Source organism: Cryptomeria japonica, chromosome 2, assembly GCF_030272615.1.
Source record: "Cryptomeria japonica chromosome 2, Sugi_1.0, whole genome shotgun sequence".
NCBI classification, from domain to species: domain Eukaryota; kingdom Viridiplantae; phylum Streptophyta; class Pinopsida; order Cupressales; family Cupressaceae; genus Cryptomeria; species Cryptomeria japonica.
This window is the reverse complement of record NC_081406.1, coordinates 466,597,059-466,610,191: the sequence shown is the minus strand read 5'-3', so window position 1 is coordinate 466,610,191 and position 13,133 is coordinate 466,597,059. Positions and strand designations below refer to the sequence as shown.

At 37.8% G+C, this 13,133-nt stretch overlaps 1 pseudogene; it reads right to left on the bottom strand.

Annotated features, from left to right (window-relative positions):
- The window catches only part of LOC131057257 (ATPase family AAA domain-containing protein At1g05910-like), a 67,248-nt pseudogene extending 55,718 nt beyond the window's left edge, over positions 1 to 11,530 (bottom strand).
- Positions 11,531 to 13,133: the final 1,603 nt, after the last annotated feature.

Genomic DNA, 13,133 nt, shown 5'->3' with positions numbered 1-13,133 from the left:
ACTTTCTTGTTCCCCTTCTGTATTCTCCCTATTCCCATTTGCACAGGGGGGTATTTATCCTACCTCCCCATGTGCTGAAGTGCCACGATGGTCTCCTAATAGGCAACACCCCCCTTTTTGAAGAGTTGATGTCCCTCTATTTCTGACGGCTCTTTTCAAGAAGAGCATCACTTCATATAAAACCCGATTTGGAACTATTCAAACCACCCTCTAAAGAATGGTTATCAGGCCTTGGTAAATATAGGGGTTATTTGGTTAACAGAAATAATATAAGTTTTAATACAAAGCACCATTATAATATAATGTGTATTGTTAATATAATAAAATCATTCAATAAAAAATGTAAATTGATAATATAATATTATTTATTGTTCTTATTAATTGAAAAACAGGTTTTAAGGACCTGAAACCATTACAACATATTTATGAAGAAAGTTGAGAAAATAGAGTCCACATAGAGAGTGACTGGTCAAAAGACCAGCAAACAGAAAAAATAGCTAAACAGCAAAGAACCGAGAGAGACACTACATAGTAATTTTCTTTAGCAGATCCTCTGCCTTAGTCACCAGCTCATCATAGGTCACCCGAACTACTTTTAGCTCCTCCAGGTCCTTATTCGCTTTCTTTTCCTTCCTCTTTCCACGGGTACGGGTTCTGGGACCTTGGGCTTCCCTTGTTCCTTTTGCATCCAGGTCAATTTCTTGGGTTTCCTTTTCATCATCAAGTTTGCTGATGAGGGTATGGGTGTTGTTGGTCGAGATTTTTAGAATGTTGAGGCTCTGCTCTGCAATGTTCTTGAGGCACTCCTTTATCTTGTCCACTTTGGCAACTGTGTCCGAGAGCATTTTCTCACTTGTTTCCTCCATAGTCTTTCCATCTTGTATCTCCTTTTCAATTTTCTCAAATCGGGGATTAAAGGCATCTCTGATGTCTTCCGCTTTAGCAATTGTGTTCTTCAGATCTTCGATATAATCAGCCATAGTGTTCCCCTCTCCAATGTTAATAGTATCTAGTATCAGGACTCTATTGCATAGTTTTTTGTACTCATCCGTAGTTTTCTTATTCCCATCAATAAGCCATTCTATGGTTTTCATAAAACCCTTCAAGGCCTCGGGAGGTGGACCAGGAGAAGGAGTCACATTTCCAGGGGTTGTCTGTTCATCTTTAGAGATATGCAGGGCAGAAATAGTATCAGTGGCCCTGAGAGTCTCCTCCATAGTCTCCATATCCAGGCTTTGTTTAGCTTCCAGGACCCTTGTTTGCTTGTCCTCTTCCGGTTCCTTGCCGGTCTCCTCCAGTTCTTTTCCAGTCTCCTTTGTTTTCTTTTGCTTCTTCCTTGGCTAGGCTTGGTTCTTACTTTTTTCCTTCAGCACCCCCTTAGGGTTCTTCTTCTCCTCAAGGAGATCAAAGTACTCTTCTTCCGAAGAAATACTAATCAAGGGTTTTCTTTGGGGTTTTTTGCTCTTAGAAGAAGAGGGTCTTGATTTCCTCTTCTTACTACTCTCATACTCTGAGTCGTCAGAGCTTTCCTCATTATCAGTCAAGGAATCATTGTCTTATTCCTCCTCCTCTGAGAAATCAAAATTAGACAAATCATCTTCTGAATCCATAAAGAGCTGCATTCGGTTGATTTTACTAGCCTTTAAATGGTCATAAATGAGGACCATAAGTCCCTGGTGCATTGCAGTATCACCCCGGGGATTTTCTTTATAGGCTTTTAGGGAGGCATTCATAGAACAGAGCAAGAAGTAAGGGAAATTCACCTTATCATTATGCCTAAAATGATTTAAGAGGACAAAATGATACCCATACACTTTCATAAACCTACCATCTAGCATTATATGCCTCATTAAAACAAAGAGAATTTCCTGCTAGGGTTTTGCAAAAGTCCTAGGCGGGTAATAGGTTTTACTCAACTTTACCAGTCTTTTCTTCTCTTTCTCTGTGACCGGGTACCTTTCAATGGCTTCCCTGCTGACCTTCCTGTCTCTGTAGAAGTTGTAGCCCTCCCTTTTGAGCCCCTTGGCTTTAGCTATTAAGTCTTTATCAATTTCCACCAGTCGGTCGCCCATTTTAAGCATGCCCTTCTTCCAATTTTTCAAGAAGAAGCTAGTTATCTTTCCATCCTGACCATGGAGTCTGTCAATGAAGCTCGAAAGACCACCCTTCTGCTGAATTTCCCACACCTCTTCTTTCTATTTCCACTCCTTGCAACTGCTTGGCTCATATCTTCTTCTGTTTCTGCCCATGGTGTTGTTTCTCACAGTCAAGTTTAGATTACAGAACTGGTGAAAAAGAAAGCTTTTCGAATTTAAAACAAAAACCCAGAAAGTGTGTGTAGCAATTATGATTTGATGGGTTATAACACACGTTCTACTAGCTTTGATATTATAATGAGTAGTTCCCTCATTATAGAAGTAACTCGAAGTGCTTACTTCAGTACTTATCATAATTGCCCTGTCAATCAAGAGACTTTGGGGTACTTCGATATCTTTCATTAATTATGATTTGTCTGACATCTTTAGGGAGACCGCTCTCACCTGTCCACGTGGTAATCATCTCATTCTTAACCACCACGTTTGTAGCCCAATCAACAGAACAGTTGGCCTCCTGATAAATATTGGATATGTGGCATTTTTTGAAGGTTCTAATGATATCAATGGCAGAAAAAATTATATTGTGAATCGACCAAGAGGGCTTTGAGGTCCCATTGAGACACTTAATTATATTATTGGAATCCCCTTCTATCCAGAGATAGGGACAGTTCCATTTTTTGGCTAGAATAATGCCTTGAAGGGCTGCCATAGCTTCTGCTTTATGATTGGTTTGAATGCCAATAGGGATAGCAATCATACCTTTGCAAATGCATCTATTGTCTCTGAGAATAGCTCCACAGCCTGAGGGACCTGGGTTTCCTTTGGCTGCTCCATTGAAATTGATTTTGAGCCAACCTTGGGGAGGGGTTTGCCACTTAACTTCAAGCCTTTTATTATAACTGATATTATGACCATCAGTGATCTTCATATTCCAAGCTCTTAAGATATTTGACTCCAAGGAGTTGTTAGAGTAACAAGAAACCTCCATAGTTCCCATATTTTCCTGAATAGCCCTCTGAATTTTTTGAAAAACAATGTCTTGATTTAAGGACACATCCCTGAATATTCAGTTGTTTCTTTCCTTCTAAAGACCCCACAAAATGTGTGGAAGAGAGAGTTGCCACATACATCTCATAAAAGATTTGGTCCAATGGATTTGCCAGGAGGAGAACAAATCTCTGATGTTACTGGGAAACACCCAAGCTAGACTAAAGCTCTTGAGGAAGCTTTCCCAAATAGAGGTTGAGAAAGAATAGTGGAGGGCAAGATGGTCCACTGACTCTTCCTCTTAAAAGCACAACACACACCTGTTTGGAAGGGCAAAACCTCTGCATTTAAGGTTGTCAACAGTAAGGATCTTATTCTAGAGAATAGTCCAGAAGAACAAATTGATTTTGGAAGTGAGACCTTTTAACCAAGCTTTAGACTAGAAGGGATTCATAGGACGGGAAGGGGAGAGGATACAATAAATCGAAGATACAGTAAAAATACCTTTGGGGTTATATTTCCAGATCAGGGAATCCTCTTCCTTATTCAGCCAAATAGCAGACAATTGGGTTTTGAGCTTAGAGAGACTCGGATGAATACTATCAATGTTCTACCAGTTGTTCCCATTCCAATAATCTGCCACTAAGGTACCAAAAGAGCCAATACATGAGGGGGCATGGGAAGCCCACTCATAGAAATCCAAAAGGGGTTTGTCAAAAAGCCAAGGATCCTCCCAGAATCTAACTTTTCTGCCATTTCCAATTTTCCATGTCACCCCTTTAGTAGTCACATCTTTACATTTAGAAACATGGTTCCAGATATGTGATCCATTTATACTGATGTCCGAATTAAGAAAAGAAGAAAGAGAAAATGATAGAAGAGAATACTTACTTCTCCAAATTTTGCACCATTCAGAATCAAAGTGAAACCATCTCCAAGCTTGTTTAGACAAGAGAGCTTCATTTAAAGTGCGAATCCTACTGAGCTCCAGACCACCTTTTCTTTTTGGCTTGCAGACCTGATCCCATGCCACCAAGGGCATTCTTTGCTTTTCCTCAACCCCAGACCATAGGAATCTTCTTTGAATTTTCTCAATAGTTTCAACATACTTGACTGGAATTCTGAATAAGCTCAGAGCATAAATGGGAATACTTTGAAGAGTAGCCTTAAGGAGAAGGAGATTACCAGCTTGACTTAAGAGAGCCCCTTTCCAAACTGCAAGTTTTTTATGAAATTTATCAACCAGCGAACTCCAATAGGAATCAGGAGGGGAAATCCCCATGTGGAGACCAAGGTAGGTGGCAGGAAGGTCAGCAATTTTACACTCCAAAATTCTGCTAATCCTTTGTTGTCTTCTCTCCGGGGTATTAATGAAAAAGACATCACTTTTGGCCCAGTTAATAAGCTGCCCCATAGTAGAAGCATATTTACACAAAGTACTCTTTAGAACTTTAGCTTCTAAGATGCTTGATTCCCCCATAATTATTGTATCATCAACAAACTGCTGGTGTGAACAAATAAGCTCAGCAGAAGAAGGTTTAAGGCCCTTAAAGGATCCTATCTGCACCAAGTTTTCCATGGTCCAACCAAAGCATTCAGCCAAAATAATGAAAAGGATGGGGGAGATAGGATCTCGTTTCCTAAGACCTCTCGAAGCTTGGAAAAAGGTTGAAGGGGAACCATTGACAAGGACAGCAAAGGATGCAGAAGTAGAAAGTTGGGAGAAAAGATCCACAACTCTTGAGGCAAACCCAAAGGAAGAGAGAACTTCCTGAAGAAGAGACTAGTCAACCCTATCATAGGCTTTGGAGAGGTCAAGCTTAAGGATGAGGCCCTACTTCTTTGCTTTATCAAGAGAGTGAATATTCTCATGAACAGTAATAATGGAATCGAGAATTTGTCTTCCAGGAACAAACCCATTTTGCTGGTGTTTAATTAAAACTGGGAGAATAGACAAGAGTCTAGAAGTCAGGACCTTAGATATGATCTTGTACAAGGAATTGCAGAGGCTAATAGGTCTGAACTTATCCAAACAGTCGGCACCTTGAGTCTTGGGGATGAGAGCAATAAAAGTACCATTGATTTCCTTCAAGAGTTTTTTAGCCCCAAAGAATTCCTTAACCCCATTAGCAACATCAGTCTCGATAATGTCCCAAAACTATTGAAAAAAGAGCATTGGGAAACCATCAAGACCAGGAGCTTTGTTTCCATCAAAGGAGAAAATAACATTTTTAATTTCTAAGGTGGAAGGAATGGAAGAGAGAAAAACATTATTTTGGGCATCAATGAGATGAGGAATGTTCTGGAGAAAAGAGGACTGAGCTTCAGCATCCAGACTTTGATCCCTTGTTAGGAGGTCCGAGAAATACCTCTTAGCTTCATTCCTTATTTCATCTTCCTTGATCAACTCCCCACTGTCCACAACTAACTTGTTAATCCTGTTGGTTGCTTTATGTTTGATGGTTGACATATGGAAGAATTTTGTATTCCTGTCTCCTTCTTTGAGCCACATGCATCTTGATCTCTGCTTCCAAAACATTTCCTCTTTAGCAATAATGTCATGGTATTTCTTAAGAATCTTATTCTCCTCAGCAATAGAAACAGTACTAAAACCATCCTTCTGGATCTGGTCCTGTATTTCTTTAAGGTTTTCCTAAATTTTACTCTTAGCCTCAAATATATTCCCAAAGTTGTTCTTATTCCTGATTCGAATGTTGTCTTTCACACTTTTGAGCTTCTTAACAACTTTGAACATTGTCGTTCCCTCAACTTGGATACTCCACCATTTTTGAATATATTTTTTAATGTTAGGGTGAAGAGTCCACATTTTTTCAAATCTAAAGGGATAGTTTTTTCTTCTATTGATTGGATCAGCATTGAAAGTGATTGGAAAGTGATCAGAACCAACCCGAATATGTGTAGACAAAGAATAGAAATACTAACTATACCAATCATTAGAAATTAGAGCTCAGTCAAGGCGCACTTGAATAAGGTCATTACCATTTCTTCTATTAGTCCAAGTGAAATTACAACCCTGTATCTCCAAATCATTAAGAGCTAAGGAATAAATAAAATCCATAAGGGCCATCCTACTTTCCAGCTGAGGAGGACTGCCTCCAAATTTTTCCTCCTCTTTCAAAGGCATATTGAAATCCCCCATAACCATCCAACTTAGATTTTTGAAACTTTCCCTAGCCTGTCTAATCCTTTTCCAAAAAGAGTTTCTACCCTTTAAGGTATTAGGAGCATAAATGTTTGTGAGAACCCATGAAAAGCCATCTTTAAGATGCTCAAATTTAATACAAGAAAAATTACTTTCCTGAATAATGACCTGGCCTTTAACAATGTTGAGATTCCAGATGGTTGCAATGCCTCCAGAAGCACCCTCAGAACTTCCCCCACTAATATTACCATTTTTGAAGAACTTCAAAGATTCAACTTTTTTTCTACTCATTTTGGTTTCTTGAATAAGAAAAATGTGAGGATTGCTATCTCTTATCATATTCCTAATAATATCATGTTTATAGGGATTGTTTAGACCCCTTATGTTCCAAGAAATTATCCTCATAGCTACTTACCAATTACCAGCTCCTTGAGAGTCTTTTGAGTTCCATCTGCTATGTTCTTGCTGGCCTCCATATCTCTAACTTTGTGGTTAGAGGGTCGTCCTGGGGAAGAGGAGACGTATCCCACATCAACTTGAGCTATTCTACTAGATTTCTTATTTAGGGATGTTGAGGGTGTTGCTACTTTTTTACTCCTGTGTTTAGGCTACTTCCATTTCATTTCTGACATAGGAGCCACTTCCGGATTGATGAGGATTTTGGAAATTTCATCTTCATTACCCCATTTAGGAGTTCTGGACTCAATTGAAATAATGTTTGCTGTTCTTGAATTCTGATCTGAATCCGAAAGACTCAATCCCAAAATCGCACACTTTTGGGCTTCTTGAATTTTAGAACTAGGTATTGCTACAGAAGAGTCTGTCCTTTCCACTTGTGGATCTGGGATTTCACCTTCCTCAGGTTGATAGTCTCTAGCTTCCACTGCCTTGTTTTCATATGTGTCATCAACCACTTCATCTTTCGCATTTGGAGGATCATTATGATCATTCAAATCCTTTTTCTGAGTTGTTTTTATCAGACTAGCTTTGGTTGTTTCATTTCTATCTACTTCCTGTACCATGGGACTGAAGATAGAGTTTGAGGCTTCCTTCTGTTCCCCCAAAGGAGAAAAGCGATTGGAATTTTCTTCCTTATTTTCTATGTTTTTAACTTGCCACACCCGTTTCTCTGGCACATTCTGGCTTTCAATCTGAGGTTTTAACTGATTAGGCTCTGCCCTTTGCTTTTTTGGGCAAGATTTTGCCCAATGACCTACCTTTTTACAGTGGAAACATGCAAAAGGAATAGTTTCATATTCTATATGTTTCTTCCAAGTTCCCAGTTTTGAAACTAGATCAATCTGTTCCAGCATATCTGCCTCAGGGGCTACTCCAACTTAGAACCTTGCATGGGTTAATCTTCTTTTTGAGGTAGTGACTGGGTCTATAGAGAGCAGCTCACCAAAAGAACTTGCTATTCCAAAGAAGATGCTTTCTGCCCAATACTCAAGAGGCAATCCTAGGAGTTTTATCCAAACTGGAACCTGTGCCAGAAGAGAATCATTCATGTTCAATTTCAGATGCCATTTTCTTAGAACTAGGGCTGTCTTTCCCACCATCCAGGGACTCCCGCACAAGATCTTAACCTTATCTTTCTTCGCATGAAAAAGAGAAAGATAGAAGACCTTTGGGTAGTGCCGAGACCTCAACGTTTCCTTTAAGGGCCCATTTTCAAATAACAAAGGCCCTAACAATTTCAATGTTTGGGCGTGGACCCATAAATTTCCCTACCAAGGAGTTTGACATACTGTTGATATTATGGTCTAGAACCTAGTCAGGGATGGAGATAGCAAACTTACCACCAGAAGGGTCAAAAATGTTCTTAACAGGAGGAAGGGAGGATTTACTAGTTGGTCTAGATCCAAAAAGGGAAGACCATTTTTTCCCCTCCCTCCCATTATCCACGAGGTCAACTAGTGGCATGGGCCCCCCATTGGACCCTTCCCCCAGATGCCTAGAAGAATCCGCTGTCATGGCAAACAGAGTACCATCAGACTGTGAGTCAGCAACAGGAACTAGGAAGTACGGGGGCTTGTCCTTATCATCAATAGGACTAGCACCATTCATCTGGCCTCCCTCACCATTGGAACCAGGGTTCCCGCCTTGCTGGAAATTTGAATTTTGAGCTCTCGCTCCCGCTCCTGACATTGTTTGGACCTAAAAAAAATTAGGTTTATCATTCAATATAAAATGTAAATTCATAATATATAATATTATTTTAATGTTAATGTGATATAATATAAATTTGATATTTTTTTAACATATAATTTTATATGGAAAAAACTATATTAATTATTTCTACTATAAATGTTGGGACATGACAGTCTTCCCTTCCCTAGATTGCTTGTCCTCAAGCAATTTCAAATTAGGGTGATCACAATGGTAGTGCTCAAGATGACTCTACTCTGATATTACTACATGTTGTAGGTTTAAATTAGGGCATATATGCTTTTACCTTTAATTTGAGTGTGAGTTATAACCAATAGTGGGAAATTGGCATGATTTAACTTCAGACAAGCCCGCTCTCTTCTAGAGGAAAGGATCAAGGCCATCCAATTGTGTTTGCAAAAACTGGTTAGGTTGGCAATATGATGATTTGAAAAATGACCTTAATTGTGAGATTATCATGCTGCCTATGCCTTATAGAATGGGGCCCTTAGAAATTTGTTCACTGAATATCGTTGTTTTGTATGGTAGTTGTAGCCTAACACCATTGATCGAGAGATGATAAAATGCTATAACATTTGTAAAGGGGTTTGATATCGTGGAAGATGATTATGTTCAGTCACGCTTGGTACAAATTTTGAACATAACAATTTGTGATAAGCAGTTTGTGAAATGATAAATACTATTTTTGAGTAACACTTCTGATTGCAGGAGTTATTGTAAGGAAACCACAAATGATGATTTTACTCTATCATTACATACTGTTCATGAGAGGAATACATATATGAGATATGTTTAAATTTATTAATTTATAATTTGTTGGATGAATATGTCTGAATCCCCAATTAGAGGGATAAATTTCCCAAAATGTAGAGGTTGTATTAATTAGAGAATGTGCAAGATGTTTGATCTAGATGACAACATGAAAAGTTAATTATAATAACTTGGCTTAATCTTAACATCCATAAAGAGTATTTATTAATATTGGAAAATGTTTAGTCAATGAAAAATTTTAGTGGGCAGCGTGAATGTCATTGACATCATAGTTACCAAATAGAGGTGGGTAATGAATAAGATCTCAATTAATTAAGTCTCGTATCGCTCCTTCGTGTCGTACAGTCTGTAATCATATAGGTTGTTATGATTGTATATTGACGTATTGGTAAACATAGGTGGTAGATTGGTATTAAATATATCACAAATAAATTGAACATGCATAATACTATCTTTGTTTGACTGCATTCTCATCATGTTTCCTTTCTCCTCTTATGATGATTTATGGGCAAAATCTCTATACTCATCAAGTTCTTATATTATCACCTACTGGTTTGAGCAATTGTACTCTTACACATTCTTCCTTCCTATATTACTCTTACACATTCTTCCATCCTATAGATTTTCATAGTATCGTCATGTTTCAGTAATCCCTATGTTCTGCTCCCCATGTTATTAGGAGTATGAAACCCATGTCTGCAAAAAGAAGGGGCAGGTGATTTCAAACAATCACCCCATTTATAAGTACTCATAAAGCATACTAATGGAATAACTAAGCATATTCAATCACATTGAAACATGTAAAATAAGGGGCATTCGTTCAAAACAAAAAGAATTCATGTTGAAAGTACATGAAACAATTGCATAAGATACAAAGCACGTCCATGGATGAACACAAGGGAGGCACTACACATAGAGGAGAAAGCATACATGAGAAAGGTATATAGAAACACTTTATGAATGAATCCAATACATCAAGTATGAAGCATACAGATGAATACATAAGGCATGAGTCATACACATGAATACACGTAAGGTGTAAAGTACAAAGTATACAAATGAATTACATAAGGCAAGAAGCATCCATGCAAAACATAGAATATACACATAAGGCATGAATACATGTAAAGAATGAAGTCTACGCATGAAGTATGGACATGAATTCACTTAAGGCATGAAGCAAGTATACATAAGCACCATAAGACATGAAGTGCACACAAGCATGAAATAATGGATATATGTAAGCCAAGAAGCAACATACATGACTATATGCAAGGCATGATGTAATGCACACAAGGCATGAAGGAGCTATGTAAAGCACAAACCATACATATGAATACATGCAAGACATGAATCATACATGTAAACTAGGAAGTAATACATAAATACACAAAAGGTACAAGCATATATGAGAAAGGTACTCATGGAGTGGACATGTTGAAAACACATCAATCATGAAGCATACAAGAGAGAGGTATTCACGGAATAGACATTTAAAGAAATGTCATTCATGAAGTAACACAAATACACATAAGATATAAAACACATATGCCAGACACATGATCGACATGGTGCAAGCACAAGGTATACATGAGGAAAGTGTACATATAAAACACCCATGGAGTAGGCATGCTCAAAACACATAAGAAAAATGTAAGACACGAAGTAGTTAAAGGCACAATCATAAGAATGCAATGTTGGCCTAACCAATTCAATTTTCTATTTATTTGAGAAGAGACTAGAATAATTAGTCCTAACTGAGTAGCTGTTTTGTCCAACAGGCTGGTAGAATCATGCTCTGATACCACTATAATGTCCCCTAATTAGTTACACTTTAATTTAACCTAAATTTGGCCAAATCTATAAATAGGTAATTGGGTTTTATAGGTGTACCTTTGTATACTGTTTTCCTGCAACAAAATTAGAGAACATATATGAAATAATACTTAAACTGAAAAATGAACTATATTAAATGATATCAAATTTGCTATATGAATGGCTGTTAGAATTATAATTGTGGGATATAATCTAAGTTACCGGTTTGGGTTCGAAGAACCTGGTACGCCGGTATGGCAAAAATTTTAAAAGCGGTTTGTGTTCTTTAGTACAAAAATATGTAAATTATATATATATATATGCAGTGCCCTTGAGATGGTCCCGGGGCAGCACCCAGGGCACGCTCCCTGTCGTTGTAGAGGGTGGGGTCGAGGGGCTGTGCCCCTGCTACCAACACCAAATTACAACCTTCAAACCCACATGGAACTCCATGGTGTGCATCAATTTTCTGCTTTTTTAAGATGTCAGGAACAAGGCCAAAGAAGTCAAAATTCTGATCAAGGTGCATTCTCCCATATGGGAATTGTGATTTCTGACATTTTATTTTGTAAAGACTTGTGCTTCTCTCTTGGTTGTAAGATGCATAGGTGTGTGGCTTGAGACATAGGGTCATTTTAATTTTTTATGTGGTGGAATTAAAAAAAATATATTTTCCAAAAAAAAAATCCATTTTTGGGCTGTCAGACCCCTGGGTTTGTCTTGGGTCCTCTTGGGTTCGATGCAAGGTCATCTTGGGTTCAGCCTGGTTTGAACCAGGCCTATGAACCACAAACCCTATCCGAACCACATGCAAACCAGACCCAAACCCCTAACCAAGACCGTACCAGACCAGTACCAAGGGTCTAGGGGGCCGAACCCAGTAACTCAGGATATAATCATATTATTATATTTCCTAAATGAGATTAGATTATTATATAAAGTTAGTTTGAAAGTCAGTTACTTATCAATTCCTTTACTCCATTAGTTGGATAGCGTGTCCTAGAAACCATCCCTCCTAGGCCCAAGGGCAGAATACCATATTCCCGTTGCCTCCATATGGAAGGTGTTAGGCATCCATCATGGAGTGGCGCACCCAGCGAGGTGTTCTATCAGCATTTCCCCTCATCACAACTACCTTCTTTCTTAAGGCCAAGAGCAGATGCTTTACCCCTCTTGGCTCCGTGTGGTAGGTGTTAGGCATCCTCTATGGAGTGGCATACTTAAGAGAGTCCCTCATTTACAATGAACCTTTTGTGATATTCCAATGAAGTCATATTTGTCATTCAGTTCAACTAATTATGATAATCAATTTGTACTTGACATAGTTATTATACTTCATCATATTATATTGCCTTAGTGTCTTATATCAGATTGTCAATAGTTATTTGTGTTAGTATTACTTTAAATCAGAATTATTCATTAATTGTTATTGTGGTATTTTATGTTATTAGCATGGTACAGTATTATAGCAACTTATACAAACTAAATTTGATTGCCTTATTCCTTCTGAATTCATTAACAGATATATATATATGTGTGTGTTTTATGTCTAATATTATTCTCATCTATAATTATTTTAATGCTATTTTAGTAATTATACATTATTTGCTTCTGAACTTTGTATCATCTTAATTCTATTAATTTAATTAAGACCATATAAATTTTATATATATAATATCAGCTATTATATTCCATTATAGGCCCTCTTCTCTTTTATTATCCTTGCTGGAAGTTTCTGTAAATTTCTCTATCCTTGCTCCCAGATCTGACTTTCTTGTTCCCCTCGTGTATTCTCCCTATTCCCATTTGCACAGGGGGGTATTTATCCTACCTCCCCATGTGGTGAAGAGCCACGATGCTCTCCTAATAGGTAGCACCCCCCTTTTTGAAGAGTTGATGTCCCTCTATTTCTGACGGCTCTTTTCAAGAAGAGCATCGCTTCATATAAAACCTAATTTGGAACTATTCAAAACACCCTTTAAAGAATGGTTATCGGGCCTTGGTAAATATAGGAGTTAATTGGTTAATAGAAATAATATAATTTTTAATACAAAGCACCATTATAATATAATGTGTATTGTTAATATAATAAAATCATTCAATAAAAAAGTAAATTGATAATATAATATTAT